Source organism: Mytilus edulis, chromosome 11 (assembly GCF_963676685.1).
Source record: "Mytilus edulis chromosome 11, xbMytEdul2.2, whole genome shotgun sequence".
NCBI lineage: Eukaryota > Metazoa > Mollusca > Bivalvia > Mytilida > Mytilidae > Mytilus > Mytilus edulis.
In genome coordinates this window covers 43800776-43816635 of record NC_092354.1, presented here as the reverse complement: position 1 = coordinate 43816635, position 15860 = coordinate 43800776, and positions in this window count along the sequence as shown.

The following is a 15860-nucleotide window of genomic DNA, read 5'->3' as shown; positions in this document are numbered from 1 at the left end:
CCATGCTTTCCACTCACTTATCAGTTACGAAACAAAGTGTGTGTAAATAAAATACGATTTGACAAAGGGTATGTTACTGCTTAGAATTCTAAAATGAACAAATGCAAAGCTGAAATCGTCATACCAGTAGATCCAAATCAAAAGAATTTTATTTGTGTTTATATCATGAAAAAGTTTCAATCTACCCCGCGTTGTACATATATTGTTTGTCCAATGTCAAAGGGCAATCACTACAACAACAGAAAACTTTCTTTTTCTTTCAAAAATATTTTTATAAATATCTTAAAGAAAAGGCTTGAGAACGAATACACAAACTAAGACCTCCACGAGAACACAAAATCAAACGACTTGGATTATGTGCCGAAGCAGAAACGATGGAGATGGATTTTTCACATTTTTCGTAGACCAACTGAGGACATGACCAGAGTTGCTCAAGATTATTACAGAAGGAAATATAAGAAAATAACGTCCCCACATAACTTGACAAGGAAAACAGAAGCAGAAGCTGATATAAACCTATATATATATAATATATATATATATATAGGTTTTTAGCTCACCTGTCCCGAAGGGACAAGTGAGCTTATGCCATCACTTGGCGTCCGTCGTCGTCCGTCGTCTGTCGTCGTCTGTCGTCGTAAACTATTTCAAGAATCTTCTCCTCTGAAACTACTGGGCCAAATACTTTCAAACTTTAACTGAATGTTCCTTAGGGTATCTAATTTATAAATTGTATCCGAAGTTTTGATCTATCAACAAACATGGTCGCCATTGCTAAAAATAGAACATAGGGGTCAAATGCAGTTTTTGGCTTATAACTCAAAAACCAAAGCATTTAGAGCAAATCTGACATGGGATAATATTGTTTATCAGGTCAAGATCTATCTGCCCTAAAATTTGCAGATGAATCAGACAACCCGTTGTTGGGTTGCTGCCCCTGAATTGGTAATTTTAAGGAAATTTTGCTGTTTTTGGTTATTATCTTGAATATTATTATAGATAGAGATAAACTGTAAACAGGAATAATGTTCAGCAAAGTAAGATTTACAAATAAGTCAACATGACAGAAATGGTCAGTTGACCCCTTTAGGAGTTATTGCCCTTTATAGTCAATTTTTAACCATTTTTCGTAAATCTTAGTAATATTTTACAAAAATCTTCTCTGAAACTACTGGGCCAAATACTTCCAAACTTTAATTGAATGTTCCTTAGGGTATCTAGTTTGTAAATTGTATCCGAAGTTATGATCTATCAACAAACATGGTCGCCATTGCTAAAAATAGAACATAGGGGTCAAATGCAGTTTTTGGCTTATAACTCAAAAACCAAAGCATTTAGAGCAAATCTGACATGGGATAATATTGTTTATCAGGTCAAGATCTATCTGCCCTGAAATTTGCAGATGAATCAGACAACCCGTTGTTGGGTTGCTGCCCCTGAATTGGTAATTTTAAGGAAATTTTGCTGTTTTTGGTTATTATCTTGAATATTATTATAGATAGAGATAAACTGTAAACAGGAATAATGTTCAGCAAAGTAAGATTTACAAATAAGTCAACATGACAGAAATGGTCAGTTGACCCCTTTAGGAGTTATTGCCCTTTATAGTCAATTTTTAACCATTTTTCGTAAATCTTAGTAATATTTTACAAAAATCTTCTCTGAAACTACTGGGCCAAATACTTCCAAACTTTAATTGAATGTTCCTTAGGGTATCTAGTTTGTAAATTGTATCCGAAGTTATGATCTATCAACAAACATGGTCGCCATTGCTAAAAATAGAACATAGGGGTCAAATGCAGTTTTTGGCTTATAACTCAAAAACCAAAGCATTTAGAGCAAATCTGACATGGGGTAATATTGTTTATCAGGTCAAGATCTATCTGCCCTGAAATTTTCAGATGAATCAGACAACCTGTTGTTGGGTTGCTGTCCCTGAATTGGTAATTTTAAGGAAATTTTGCTGTTTTTGGTTATTATCTTGAATATTATTATAGATAGAGATAAACTGTAAACAGCAATAATGTTCAGCAAAGTAAGATTTACAAATAAGTCAACATGACGGAAATGGTCAGTTGACCCCTTTAGGAGTTATTGCCCTTTATAGTCAATTTTTAACCATTTTTGGTAAATCTTAGTAATCTTTTACAAAAATCTTCTCCTCTGAAACTACTGGGCCAAATACTTCCAAACTTTAACTGAATGTTCCTTAGGGTATCTAGTTTGTAAATTGTATCCGAAGTTGTGATCTATCAACAAACATGGTCGATATTGCTAAAAATAGAACATAGGGGTCAAATGCAGTTTTGAGTCTTATGTAGACGAAACGCGCGTCTGGCGTACTAAATTATAATCCTGGTACCTTTGATAACTATTTATACCACTGGGTCGATGCCACTGCTGGTGGACGTTTCGTCACCGAGGGTATCACCAGCCCAGTAGTCAGCACTTCGGTGTTGACATGAATATCAATTATGTGGTCATTTTTATAAATTTCCTGAATATAAAACTTCAAATATTTGTAAAACCTAAGGATTTTCTTATCCCAGGAATAGATTACCTTAGCCGTATTTGGCACAACTTTTTGGAATTTTGGATCCTCAATGCTCTTCAACTTCGTACTTGTTTGGCTTTATAAATATTTTGATATGAGCGTCACTGATGAGTCTTATGTAGACGAAACGCGCGTCTGGCGTACTAAATTATAATCCTGGTACCTTTGATAACTATTTGGCTTATAACTCAAAAACCAAAGCATTTAGAGCAAATCTGACTGGATAATTTTGTTTATCAGGTCAAGATCTATCTGCCCTGAAATTTTCAGATGAATCAGACAACCTGTTGTTGGGTTACTGCCCCTGAATTGGTAATTTTAAAGAAATTTTGCTGTTTTTGGTTATCATCTTGAATATTATTATAGATAGAGATAAACTGTAAACAGCAATAATGTTCAGCAAAGTAAGATTTACAAATAAGTCAACATGACGGAAATGGTCAGTTGACCCCTTTAGGAGTTATTGCCCTTTATAGTCAATTTTTAACCATTTTTCGTAAATCTTAGTAATCTTTTACAAAAATCTTCTCCTCTGAAACTACTGGGCCAAATACTTCCAAACTTTAACTGAATGTTCCTTAGGGTATATAGTTTGTAAATTGTATCCGAAGTTATGATCTATCAACAAACATGGTCGCCATTGCTAAAAATAGAACATAGGGGTCAAATGCAGTTTTTGGCTTATAACTCAAAAACCAAAGCATTTAGAGCAAATCTGACGTGGGTAATATTGTTTATCAGGTCAAGATCTATCTGCCCTGAAATTTTCAGATGAATCAGACAACCTGTTGTTGGGTTGCTGCCCCTGAATTGATAATTTTAAGGAAATTTTGCTGTTTTTGTTTATTATCTTGAATATAATTATAGATAGAAATAAACTGTAAACAGCAATAATGTTCAGCAAAGTAAGATCTTCAATTAAGTCAATTTGACCAAAATTGTCAATTGACCCCTTAAGGAGTTATTGCCCTTTAAAGACTTTTTTCACAATTTGTTCATCATGTTGACTTACTTTAAAAAATCTTCTCCTTTGAAACTGCTGTATCAATTTCAGCCAAACTTAGGCTAAATGAGTTTCAGAGTAGCTAGTATAAATTTTATATTTTATTTCCTTGTATGTCAAGAAACATAGCTCCTATGGCTAAAATAGAACATAGGAGAAAATGATTTTTTTTTTTGGCTTTTGAAGAAAATAGGACGATCCAAAAAACATTTAAATAAATTGAAAAGCCAAAATAATCATTGATGAGAGATTTAACCAAAAGAATTAAGGTGAGCGATTCAGGCTCTTGAGAGCCTCTTGTTTTCTAACTTTTCGAAGAAGTTAGAAAAAAAGTACAGGTTCCAGCCCCGGCGCCGGGGAGGAAGTTACGAATCAAATCTACCTTAACATCGTTAGGTTGATTTTCTAGGCACTTTATACATATTCTAAGGCCTGGTATTTCTTAATCATAAGAAATCCGATGGACAAGGTATAATTTGCAGTTGTCACTACACACAGGCAGACATATACATATATTTATTTACAGTGATTGTATGCTTCTAAAAATAGATTAGCATCCTGCAATTATACTGATGAGATGAGTAGATGATCATTTCTGTACACTAAAAATAAATACGTATTGTATCAGAGATCCTTGTTTAATTCCTACAAGCAGGTAACACCTCCCGAAACGAAAGCTTATTTTTATTATAAGCTAGAGTTAGAGGAGGGGATAATGTCTCTGCGCAATGCTAGGCGGTGTTGTCGAAGAAGTTAGAAAAAAAGTACAGGTTCCAGCCCCGGCGCCGGGGAGGAAGTTACAAATCAAATCTACTCTAACATGGTTAGGTTGATTTTCTAGGCACTTTATATAATATATATATATATATATGTATATATATACAACTCGTCTAAACATCAACCCAACAATGTTAGATCTGTAAATTTGCTTTCGCAAATGTTTGGTTCTTCCCTCGCCGGGATTCGAACCCATATATATATATATATATAATGGTATAATTTTTTTTAATTGGTAATTTGGCTCACAAAGCAATTTAAATTTTCTATTAAATTAATACTTCCAACGGCATAACACTTTAAAAACATGGTTGGCACTTATTTTCGAACTTGTCCACGATTTGTTTTATGTATTAACCTATGAAATAAATTTCATGCAAATCTGGTTAGAATAGTCTGCATTAGCTCTAACTATACAGTTTTCCAAATAATTCATATTATCAAGGGGCATATTTTTGTCGCAAAAGGGGGGGGGGGGGGGGCTTGAGTGGCAATATTTATTGATATGAAACAGTCCTTTCAGCTTTTACAGCATTCAAAATGTAATGTTAACCGTGATAAAAATATGCAGGTATCTATTAAAATGGCAAATACGTACAATTGTATTTTTTTATACACTTATATACACAGCATAACACTCACTTTTTTTTAAGTCAAACTAGGGCAATGTAAACGGTAGGAAAAGAGATATATAACTACTGTTCAGTTATTGCAAACTTAAAATACCACTTACAAATGCAGGTTGAACGTCAAATACTCAGACCGAAAAAACAGTATACTTCTAAATCCATGTCGCGACCAAAATTGAACAATTGTTCCAGTTATAATATGTTGATCGACGTTGTATTTTTTTTTTATTCAAATAAATCAGAGTATCAACAAAGTAATTTTACCAGGATGCAGATTTTAGTAGATCGGAAATTGCAATAAGCTACCAATGATTTTTTTGTACTTTCTGATGGTGATATTTTTGAAAAGCCGAAAATGTACTCGTTTGTTTGGTATAAAATATTCCGTATATAGTTAACATTGTTCAAATCTAAGTAAATTGATAAATAATATATTCGGCATTTGTTTACGGCTAAAAATTGGTGGATTGCATAAAATATGTAAGAGTTCAAAATCTTTACAATAAATCGATTTTTGCTAGTTTAACGAAAAACAGAAAAAAAATGTATGTCGTGTATGTTCAAGACGAGACCAAACTATACAATTGATTAAAAAGGCAGGTTCGTCAAATTGAAATGACAAGGAGACAGATCGTACAATTTGGATTGCAGAAAGAAATAAGGTTTATATGATATGTGCATAGGTTTTGTCTTGTAACAGATCCATACGGACCCTTCAGATAATTGCTGCAATGGTCAATTACAGCAAAAGGCTGACACTAACTCTAAACGATCGGTGTTATTCAATGACCAAATTATTAACAGATCGGATACAAATATATATATATATATATATATATATATATATATATATATATATATATATATATATAGGCTAAACGATTGGTGCTGTAGTGTATCATAGGTGTGAGTTCGAATCCCGCTGAGGGATAGAGAAAACTTTGTCCGTAGAAAAATCTAACTCTAACACTGTTTGGTGTAATTTTCAGACTTATATATATCGGGTAGATAGATGGTTGGTATATTCTTATAGACCCTACATATATATCTATATATATATATGTATGCAAGTATCCCCATTGCCCTACGGACGACCCAACACAGAATAAATCAAGGCCATATCTATCAACCTTTGTGGTTGAAAAGTATATAATGTTACAGTTTGATAGCATGCATATTATTCTATTATTTTATATGAATGAATGTACATGTCCACAGTATATCAACTAACAATACAAATCTATAAAAATAGAAATGTTTTTGTCAAAAACAAAGTTAAACTAGTGTAAACTATTCAAAAATAGATAAAAATAAATAATGTTTATCTACATTTTGTAATCCATCCAAAAGGACCTACCCGAAGTTTATTTTGAAATATCATTACGCTTTGTTAATGCTTGAATATTTTGAAAATAAAGTTAACCTTATGCAAGGTGTTCTATTACGCTATAATCATTTATGTTATTTCACTAAACTACTTTTTTTTCTAAATTTCAAGAATTGTTTTTTTATTTTACATTTGCTAGAGATATTAGGGGAAGGTTGGGATCTCACAAAAAATGTTAACCACGCATCTTTTTGGTGCCAGCCTCTGGTCAGTGTTATATATATATATATATATTTATTATTATTCTAGTTCATTTATATGTTTAAGAATTAATTGTGATGTATATTTTTATTAAACTACAACATATTTTCGTTTAAGGGCAAGCTGAAGTACGCCTCCAGATGCGTGATTTTCATGAATAGGGAAAATATAAATGACATTGTAGAGACATATGCTTCCCTTCCAAAAACCATTATTGTATCGAACATAAGCTAATAAGATGCAACTTTTTCTATTATCTCAAATTTATCTAGGAAGTGACATCATTTAAAAATATAAAATGAAAATATTTAAACTTTTCTTTCCAAAAATCGATTGACAAAATAATGCGAGTTTGATTCACAAATCCTTATACATAATGAGATTAGTAATTATAACAGACATGCATACTAAATAAATTATGGATACTTGAACTGCCAAATTGTACTATAAAACACGAATACAATATATTAAATGCATGCAACTTGATAAAATTCATTATTCTGCAGTAGTCAATATACGCATGTGCAAATACATTTTAATGGATTTAGAGCATGGGTGTATTCACAAAGCGAAAGAAGCTCGTCATATTAGAATATACAAATGTATAAATTAATTCTGAAATAAAAAAAAATAATAAATGTGTGAAACGTACACAGAGGACTTAAAATGTATCAATACCGATCTACCTACCTATCTTGTCCTTGTCATGGCAGGACGCACAAATAGCAAGGACTAGTTAACATGTTTGAAATGGTTTAGTGATTACATTTATTACTTTGTTAACAATTCATTTGATGTGTTAGAGTTTTGATTTTGCCATTTGTTTGGGGACGTCCGTTTTGAATTTTCCTAGGAGTTCGCTTATTTTGTTTTACTTTTTACATCATAATCGCTTTTCATATATCTTTCATTAACCTAATACAACTGTCATACAGCCGACAAAGTTATCATATTTACGACACGTCAGATCAAATGTAAGCCGAAACATTTGTAATGAATTCACAATACAGAATCATAGTTAACATTATGTTGCGAATTCAAAATATACATAGTAAAGGTCGCATTATTCAGGTATGAGAGGGGAAATCTAACTTTACATAGAGTCGTCAATTGTTCAGACGTACTTATAATATAATTATTTGTGTGGGTGCATCTTGCATTAATTTGTAGGATTCTTTACATTAGATATGTTGGCTGATCTGTTACAATTCCATCTTCATGTCTATATATCATGTACTATGTTACAACGCTAGATTAAAACTGACGAGGAAAGGTAACAAACCGTCTCCGACAGCTTTATTACTCGAGTGGTCTAGCGCGTCGGCATAGTGCAGGCGATTTGATGCAACGATGTATCAGTAGCATTAGCTCGAATTTTGACGAGGGAAGAACAAAACAAATGCGAAAGCTGGTGATCTGATGGACACAATCTGTTGGAGAGTTGTCATTGGTTAAGACGTACTTATGATATAATTATTTTTTGACTGCATCCTGCATTAATTTGTAGGATCCTTTACGTTAGATAATTTAGTTAATCATTTGTTGTGCAGCGCAGGTGGTCGAGTGGTCTAGCGCGTCGGCATAGTGCAAGCGATTTGATGCAATGCTATTTCAGTAGCATTAGTTCCAATCCGGGGAGGGAGGTAAACAAAAGAATTTGCGAAAGCAAATTTACCGATCTAACATTGCTGGTCTGTTATTTACACGAATTATATATACAGACGTATAATCAGCTTTGTGTCACAATCACTACTGGTGATCCGATTGACATTATATAAATAAGGGCCACCTCCTTTACCCAAAATATGTTCAACTCATACCTAGATATAAATTAAGAGATCTCAAAATTATGTTATCTTGGAAGATTAGTACTAAATTTAAGAAGTTTAAAGCCCTTATTCCAATTACCATATGCGAAAAAATATCTATCCTGGTATATATGTAGACTTAGTTCTTGTATTTTATTCTTCATCAGGTCGTTAATTTTATAATTTGAAATTTCTATGTAAGGATAAAGAAGTATGGTTAGTTTGCCTTTGTCTTTCATAGTTTTCAATTTAGTTTTATAGAGGAAAACATATGTTATTGCAAACATCTTTGACCATCTTGGAATCTTAAACAGATGATATCTGTTTTGTTCATAAGTATAAATGTGTTTCTTCGTATAATATAAACCTTATCAATGCTGTCAGCACTAAGACTGGAAAATCATTTGCATGAACATTGGGGTACCCTATTGATATGTCTGTCTTTTCAAGTTTAATTCTTAACTCTAGAATAACTTTTTTCTAATGCCCTATTTCATGACATAACATTCTTAGAATGTATTAGTTAGGTTTAGGTTAGATGAAAAGTATAGGAAATCGTTCGAAATGTTCAAAGTTTCCTGACATAAGGTAGAGTATATTTCATGAATAGTTTAGACAAGAACAAATATTAAAATAATCGGTTAAAAAAAAATCTGCATGACCAATCATCGGGTACAGCAGCAAATGTCAAATTCAATAGAAATATCCCTAAGTATGCGACATGGGCTACTTCGGTATTTATATATCAGGAAATAATTGAATTAAATATTTGTAATCGTTAAAAAAAACAAAAAACAACAAACAAAATAAATAAATAAAAGATGAATGATTCATGTCTTATAGTTTCATAACACACAATTTCGCTCTTGTAGTTTATGGGTTTTGTTTTGTACTGAATCGAAGGTTTCTGTGTAACTCAATTTCTACATTGTTATATATGTTTTTCCCTTATTGCAGGAGGTCTTTAATACTTATACTTTTATGTGTGGTAATTCTAATTATAATTTTAATTATAATGAGTAATAAGACAGTCCGATGCAATTTGCAATGAAATGTATTGATAATGTATTAAGTTGTAGAGTAATGGAGGGTTGGTTTGTCATCTGGTATTTAGATGTAACATTCACCATAACACATTGTGAGAAAAAAAGATGGATAGAGTTTTTATAATTTCACACATATTTGGTAACGATAGAAGATTGGATATAATTTAACCCTAACCATTGTGGCCTCTATAAACTTCACAAGTACTGACGTTATTATTATTATACAATGTCGCATATGTATGTAATTATCAACGGTTTCTTTTAAATATTAAATCGATGTGACATTATGATGTATATTTGAATATGTATTAGACCTTTATTCTTACGATGAAGTTTTTATGACGTGGTTTTCTAAAATTATTTTTTGGTGTCCTTTTATTGAATACTATAAGGTTTGGTTACTATTGTGACGGAATATATCCCATATGAACTTGAAAAAGGATATCATTTATATGGTTACGTCTCCTTCATAGCATGACATAGAAATTAACAACAAAGATGGTTTGAAAACAAAACTGTATGACGGATGGTTATTTCATCTATCAACTTGTAAACTTTCTTTTTCCATGTAGTAAGATATCAGAAGTCTTTTAGCTTGGAACACGTGAAGAGAACACAGTGTCTGTGGTTTTATTATCTTAGGAATCATGTTGAAGCAGGGCAGATTAACCCCTCGATGTTTACTACCAAATAACATACTGACACACCTAACAAGTTGTCCTTCAGATATTTTGTCAATTTGCTACATACATCTTGTGTTTCAGATCTGAATTAAGTAAAACAAAAAAATGCATCTGCTCAACAATTGTACCACCGGCTAATCTAGCAATGTTATGTGTACAAGTATCAACCTATTATTCGTAAACTAAAGGCTAATTGTGGATTTGTCAAAGGCTTTTTGAACAATGCCATAAAACATTATGCCATGATTTGTGACTGTCTAACATGTTTTCTAAGAATACATATAAACCTTCTGTTGATTGACTTTCAGCGCTACTACTTCAATAAACTCATGCCTTTTGTGTACAAATTAGGCATTTTGCTATGTTTTTATCATTGTTAAAAATGAATAGGTTTAAATTCTGAATTATTTGTTTCAGAAATTTTACTAATTTATTTTACATGTGTGCTCAGAAGTAAACATGGCAAATACTATTTCATGTAATTAACAATGTGTGTCCAAGTTAGAGCAAAAGGCAATTTGTGTTTACGTAAACCTAATCATCCTGTCAAGCTATCTCGACATGCATGGCTCGATTATATTTGTCTTTGTTTCTGTGTCTTGCTTTTTTAGGGTAGTCGGATAATTGTGTTTAAGTGTGGTATTTTGTACTGGGGGATATTTTTAGCAATTCACATTCTTCTTTTTTATTGTTGTATTCATCATCATATTCATACCTTTGCTTTTGATTGGTACGTGTCTTTCGTTCTAATGTATGAACTGTTGAAATAATATTATACCTCCAAAACAGAATTGGTATCTAAAATGTACATATTAAAAATGGGTCACCTTTTAGAATTGTACCACCATATTCTCATTGACAACATAGTAAACACAAAACAGTCTTTACAAAATCAACCAACTGGATAGGAAAAAAACAGTATAATGTTAAAGTGTCATATCTTTATTATATATATATATCATTAAACATTGAGAAAATATTCACGATTCAACACATACTTAACCAAGTAAAAAGATTGGATTTATTTGCATTCCACTTCGTATGTTTTTCCCTAGCTCCATTGCTATAAGAGGTATGTAATTTTATATATATATGTATATATATGTAGGACTCAAATGTATGGTGGGTTCCAAATCTTTAGCAGATTCCTAATCTATGGTAAATATGACGTCATACCATTCCAAATCTATGAAAGATTTATTTAAACCCTAATCTATGGCAAGTTTGGTAATTTCCTAATCTTTGCCGGATTTTTTTTTTTGTTTCAAATCTATGGCAGATTTTGTGCAAATGTATAACAAGGCAGTTCATATACAAAATGGCAATCGCTAACTTGTCTTAAATGACTTGAAATGTACGACAACGGAAGCATGTCTATAAACATGTTAAACCAAATGGTGATGTCAACCATACAAAAGTGTAGGAGTGGTATAGTATAATACAGAAATCAGGATTAAAACGATAATCTCTGAAAAAATAACCACTTCTCAATCTGTGCATGTACCTGTTTAATCCATTAAAAAACATAAAACAACTAGAAAAAAACGGAAGTCCATTAACAAACAAGAAATTGAACAATTTTCATATAATATTTATTTCAGCTTTAATCAATCTTTTTTTAACTGGTGACGATTTGAGTCCCTTTAATTTCATATTATCACCGTAAATACTTTGCCAGCCGTAAACGCTAAAATATTTACTATAACTCCATTCCCAATATTTTGATTTCCGTTTTCCTGAGTATTTTAAACACAGGACGTCATGAATAACTTGAGAGCCAACAACTTTGCTGAAGTCGGCGACGACTTATATGGCGTTTTTTTTATTGTGACGTTATATTATACTCTTTTTCCCGGAAAATTAAGCAGTTCCTAAATCTGCCATAGATTTGGAGAAAACAAAAATCTGCAATAGATTTGTTTTGTTTGGCGTTTTAAACGTCATATTTATCATAGATTAGGAATCTGCCATAGATTTGGAACCCGCCATAGATTTGAGTCCTACATACATATATATATATATGTAGTTTTCAATTTAGACTTGTTGTTATTTTAGTCTAATATATATGTATATGTATATATATATAAGTACGTCTGAGTCAGTGACAACCCTACAACAGATGTATCCATCGGATCGCCATCAATGATGGTGATACATGGATGTGTACATAATGTATATACAACTCGTCTAAACATCAACCCAACAATGTTAGATCTGTAAATTTGCTTTCGCAAATTTTGGTTCTTCCCTCGCCGGGATTCGAACCCATGCTACTGTGATATCGTGACACCAAATCGCCTGCACTGCAGCCGTCCCGCTAGACCACACGACCACCTGGGCTCTTAAAAAAGAGCTTTCGCTGGCCGTGTGTTACCTTTCCACGTCAGTTTTAATCTAGCGGCGTACTGCAGTACATGATATATAAGGCATGAAGATGTTATTGTTACAGATCAGCTAAATTATCTATAGTAAAGGATCCTACAAATTAATGTAAGATACAGTCACAGAAAATAATTATATTTATAAGTACGTCTGAGTCAGTGACAACCCTACAACAGATGTATCCATCGGATCGCCATCAATGATGGTGATACATGGCTGTGTACATAATGTATATACAACTCGTCTAAACATCAACCCAACAATGTTAGATCTGTAAATTTGCTTTCGCAAATGGTCGTGTGGTCTAGCGGGACGGCTGCAGTGCAGGCGATTTGGTGTCACGATATCACAGTAGCATGGGTTCGAATCCCGGCGATGGAAGAACCTAAAATTAGCGAAAGCAAATTTACAGATCTAACATTGTTGGGTTATCATTGTGTTGCTACAGGATAACCTTATTCTACACGCTTAATTGTTTTCCACATTTTCGCAGCGACATTCAACATATCAATCTTATTATCTTTGTTTCTAATTTAACCTTATTGTCTTTAGACGATGTATACTCTGAAAACTGCGAACCTTATCAAGCTTAGTAAGGGGACGACCATTTGATATTCTGGGGGGGGGGGGGGGGGGGGCAGGAGGATTTTGAAAATAGATAACTCAGCCTTGATAATCACAAAAATAAATGGTTTGTTCTGTGGTAGTTTGAAAATAAATTACCTGACTTGCAATGTATAGAAAATAAATAACTCAGCAGGTCTAATCGAAAGTATGAGATGGCACCAGATTCTTCATAAATTCATCCTTTTTTCCCCAAAAAAATCGGGAAACACTTCCCAATTTTTTTAATAACAAAAGTATAAATATTATTTAAATATACTTGAAATGTCTGAAAATTGGTTTCATTTAACTTGAGGTATATTGTCTCAGGAAACCTTACCTCACTTTTATTTTAACAGGGCCATAACTGCATGTAGGAAATTTCAAAACCAAACGCTTGTCTCCATATTAAATTGTGTTCACGGCCTTACAAGAAGAAAGTTCTGTTTTCCCTCAGACTTATAGCCCTGAATTTTCAGGATATTGTGACGTTATATTATACTCTTTTTCCCGGAAAATTAAGCAGTTCCTAAATCTGCCATAGATTTGGAGAAAACAAAAATCTGCAATAGATTTGTTTTGTTTGGCGTTTTAAACGTCATATTTATCATAGATTAGGAATCTGCCATAGATTTGGACCCGCCATAGATTTGAGTCCTACATACATATATATATATATATGTAGTTTTCAATTTAGACTTGTTGTTATTTTAGTCTAATATATATGTATATGTATATATATATATATATAAGTACGTCTGAGTCAGTGACAACCCTACAACAGATGTATCCATCGGATCGCCATCAATGATGGTGATACATGGATGTGTACATAATGTATATACAACTCGTCTAAACATCAACATAACAATGTTAGATCTGTAAATTTGCTTTCGAAAATTTTGGTTCTTCCCTCGCCGGGATTCGAACCCATGCTACTGTGATATCGTGACACCAAATCGCCTGCACTGCAGCCGTCCCGCTAGACCACACGACCACCTGGGCTCTTAAAAAAGAACTTTCGCTGGCCGTGTGACACCTTTCCACGTCAGTTTTAATCTAGCGGCGTACTGCAGTACATGATATATAAGGCATGAAGATGTTATTGTTACAGATCAGCTAAATTATCTATAGTAAAGGATCCTACAAATTAATGTAAGATACAGTCACAGAAAATAATTATATTTATAAGTACGTCTGAGTCAGTGACAACCCTACAACAGATGTATCCATCGGATCGCCATCAATGATGGTGATACATGGCTGTGTACATAATGTATATACAACTCGTCTAAACATCAACCCAACAATGTTAGATCTGTAAATTTGCTTTCGCAAATGGTCGTGTGGTCTAGCAGGACGGCTGCAGTGCAGGCGATTTGGTGTCACGATATCACAGTAGCATGGGTTCGAATCCCGGCGAGGGAAGAACCTAAAATTAGCGAAAGCAAATTTACAGATCTAACATTGTTGGGTTGATGTTTAGACGAGTTGTATATACATTATGTACACAGCCATGTATCACCATCATTGATGGCGATCCGATGGATACATCTGTTGTAGGGTTGTCACTGACTCAGACGTACTTATAAATATAATTATTTTCTGTGACTGTATCTTACATTAATTTGTAGGATCCTTTACTATAGATAATTTAGCTGATCTGTAACAATAACATCTTCATGCCTTATATATCATGTACTGCAGTACGCCGCTAGATTAAAACTGACGTGGAAAGGTAACACACGGCCAGCGAAAGCTCTTTTTTAAGAGCCCAGGTGGTCGTGTGGTCTAGCGGGACGGCTGCAGTGCAGGCGATTTGGTGTCACGATATCACAGTAGCATGGGTTCGAATCCCGGCGAGGGAAGAACCAAAAATTTGCGAAAGCAAATTTACAGATCTAACATTGTTGGGTTGATGTTTAGACGAGTTATATATATATATATATATATGCATGGGTTTGAATCCCGGCGAGGAGAGAACAAAAAAATTGCGTGAGCAAATTTACAGATCTAACATTGTTAGGTTGATGTTTAGACGAGTTATATATATATCGGTAGATCAAAATTCCAAGTATGATTATATTTATTGTCAAGCGGTTGATGAAAAGATACATATACTCACAAAAAGGGCCAAACAGTGGCGTATTAAAATGTTTTCATAAGGAGAGGGCATTTACAACATAAGAGGGCTCCATTCATGCTCCAATGGTTCCCTATTTAATCAACAAAATTTCACCATCAAATGGGGCTCTTAATCTATCTCTGCCCAGTTATAACTGTGTTTCCGTACAATACATCAGAAAGTTATGTTGAATGTTTACATATTCAATCTCATTTCAAAAACTCATTACTATCAAACAAGATAATAACAAGAGTTTCAGAGTGTCACATATGGAACAGGATCAGCCTACCCTTTTGTAGCATATGAAATCACCCCAAATTTTGATGTGCTTTTCGTGTTGCTCAGTCTCTATTAGTTTTCTATGTAGTGTTTTTTGGACTGTTGTTGGTTTTTACGCCGTTTTTTGTTTTGAGTAATAGCGTTGTCATTTCATTTTCGACTTATGAGTTTTAATAGCATCGCTCTTTTGTTAGACTTTTACCATTTTCTTATCGTGGTACCAAAATGATACATTGCAAACGCAACTCATCTGAGACAGTTTAGTTGCGATGAACATAATAACAGAAACAAATGCGAATACTCGAAATACATATTACCATATCATTGTGTTGCTACAGGATAACCTTATTCTACACGCTAATTGTTTTCCACATTTTCGCAGC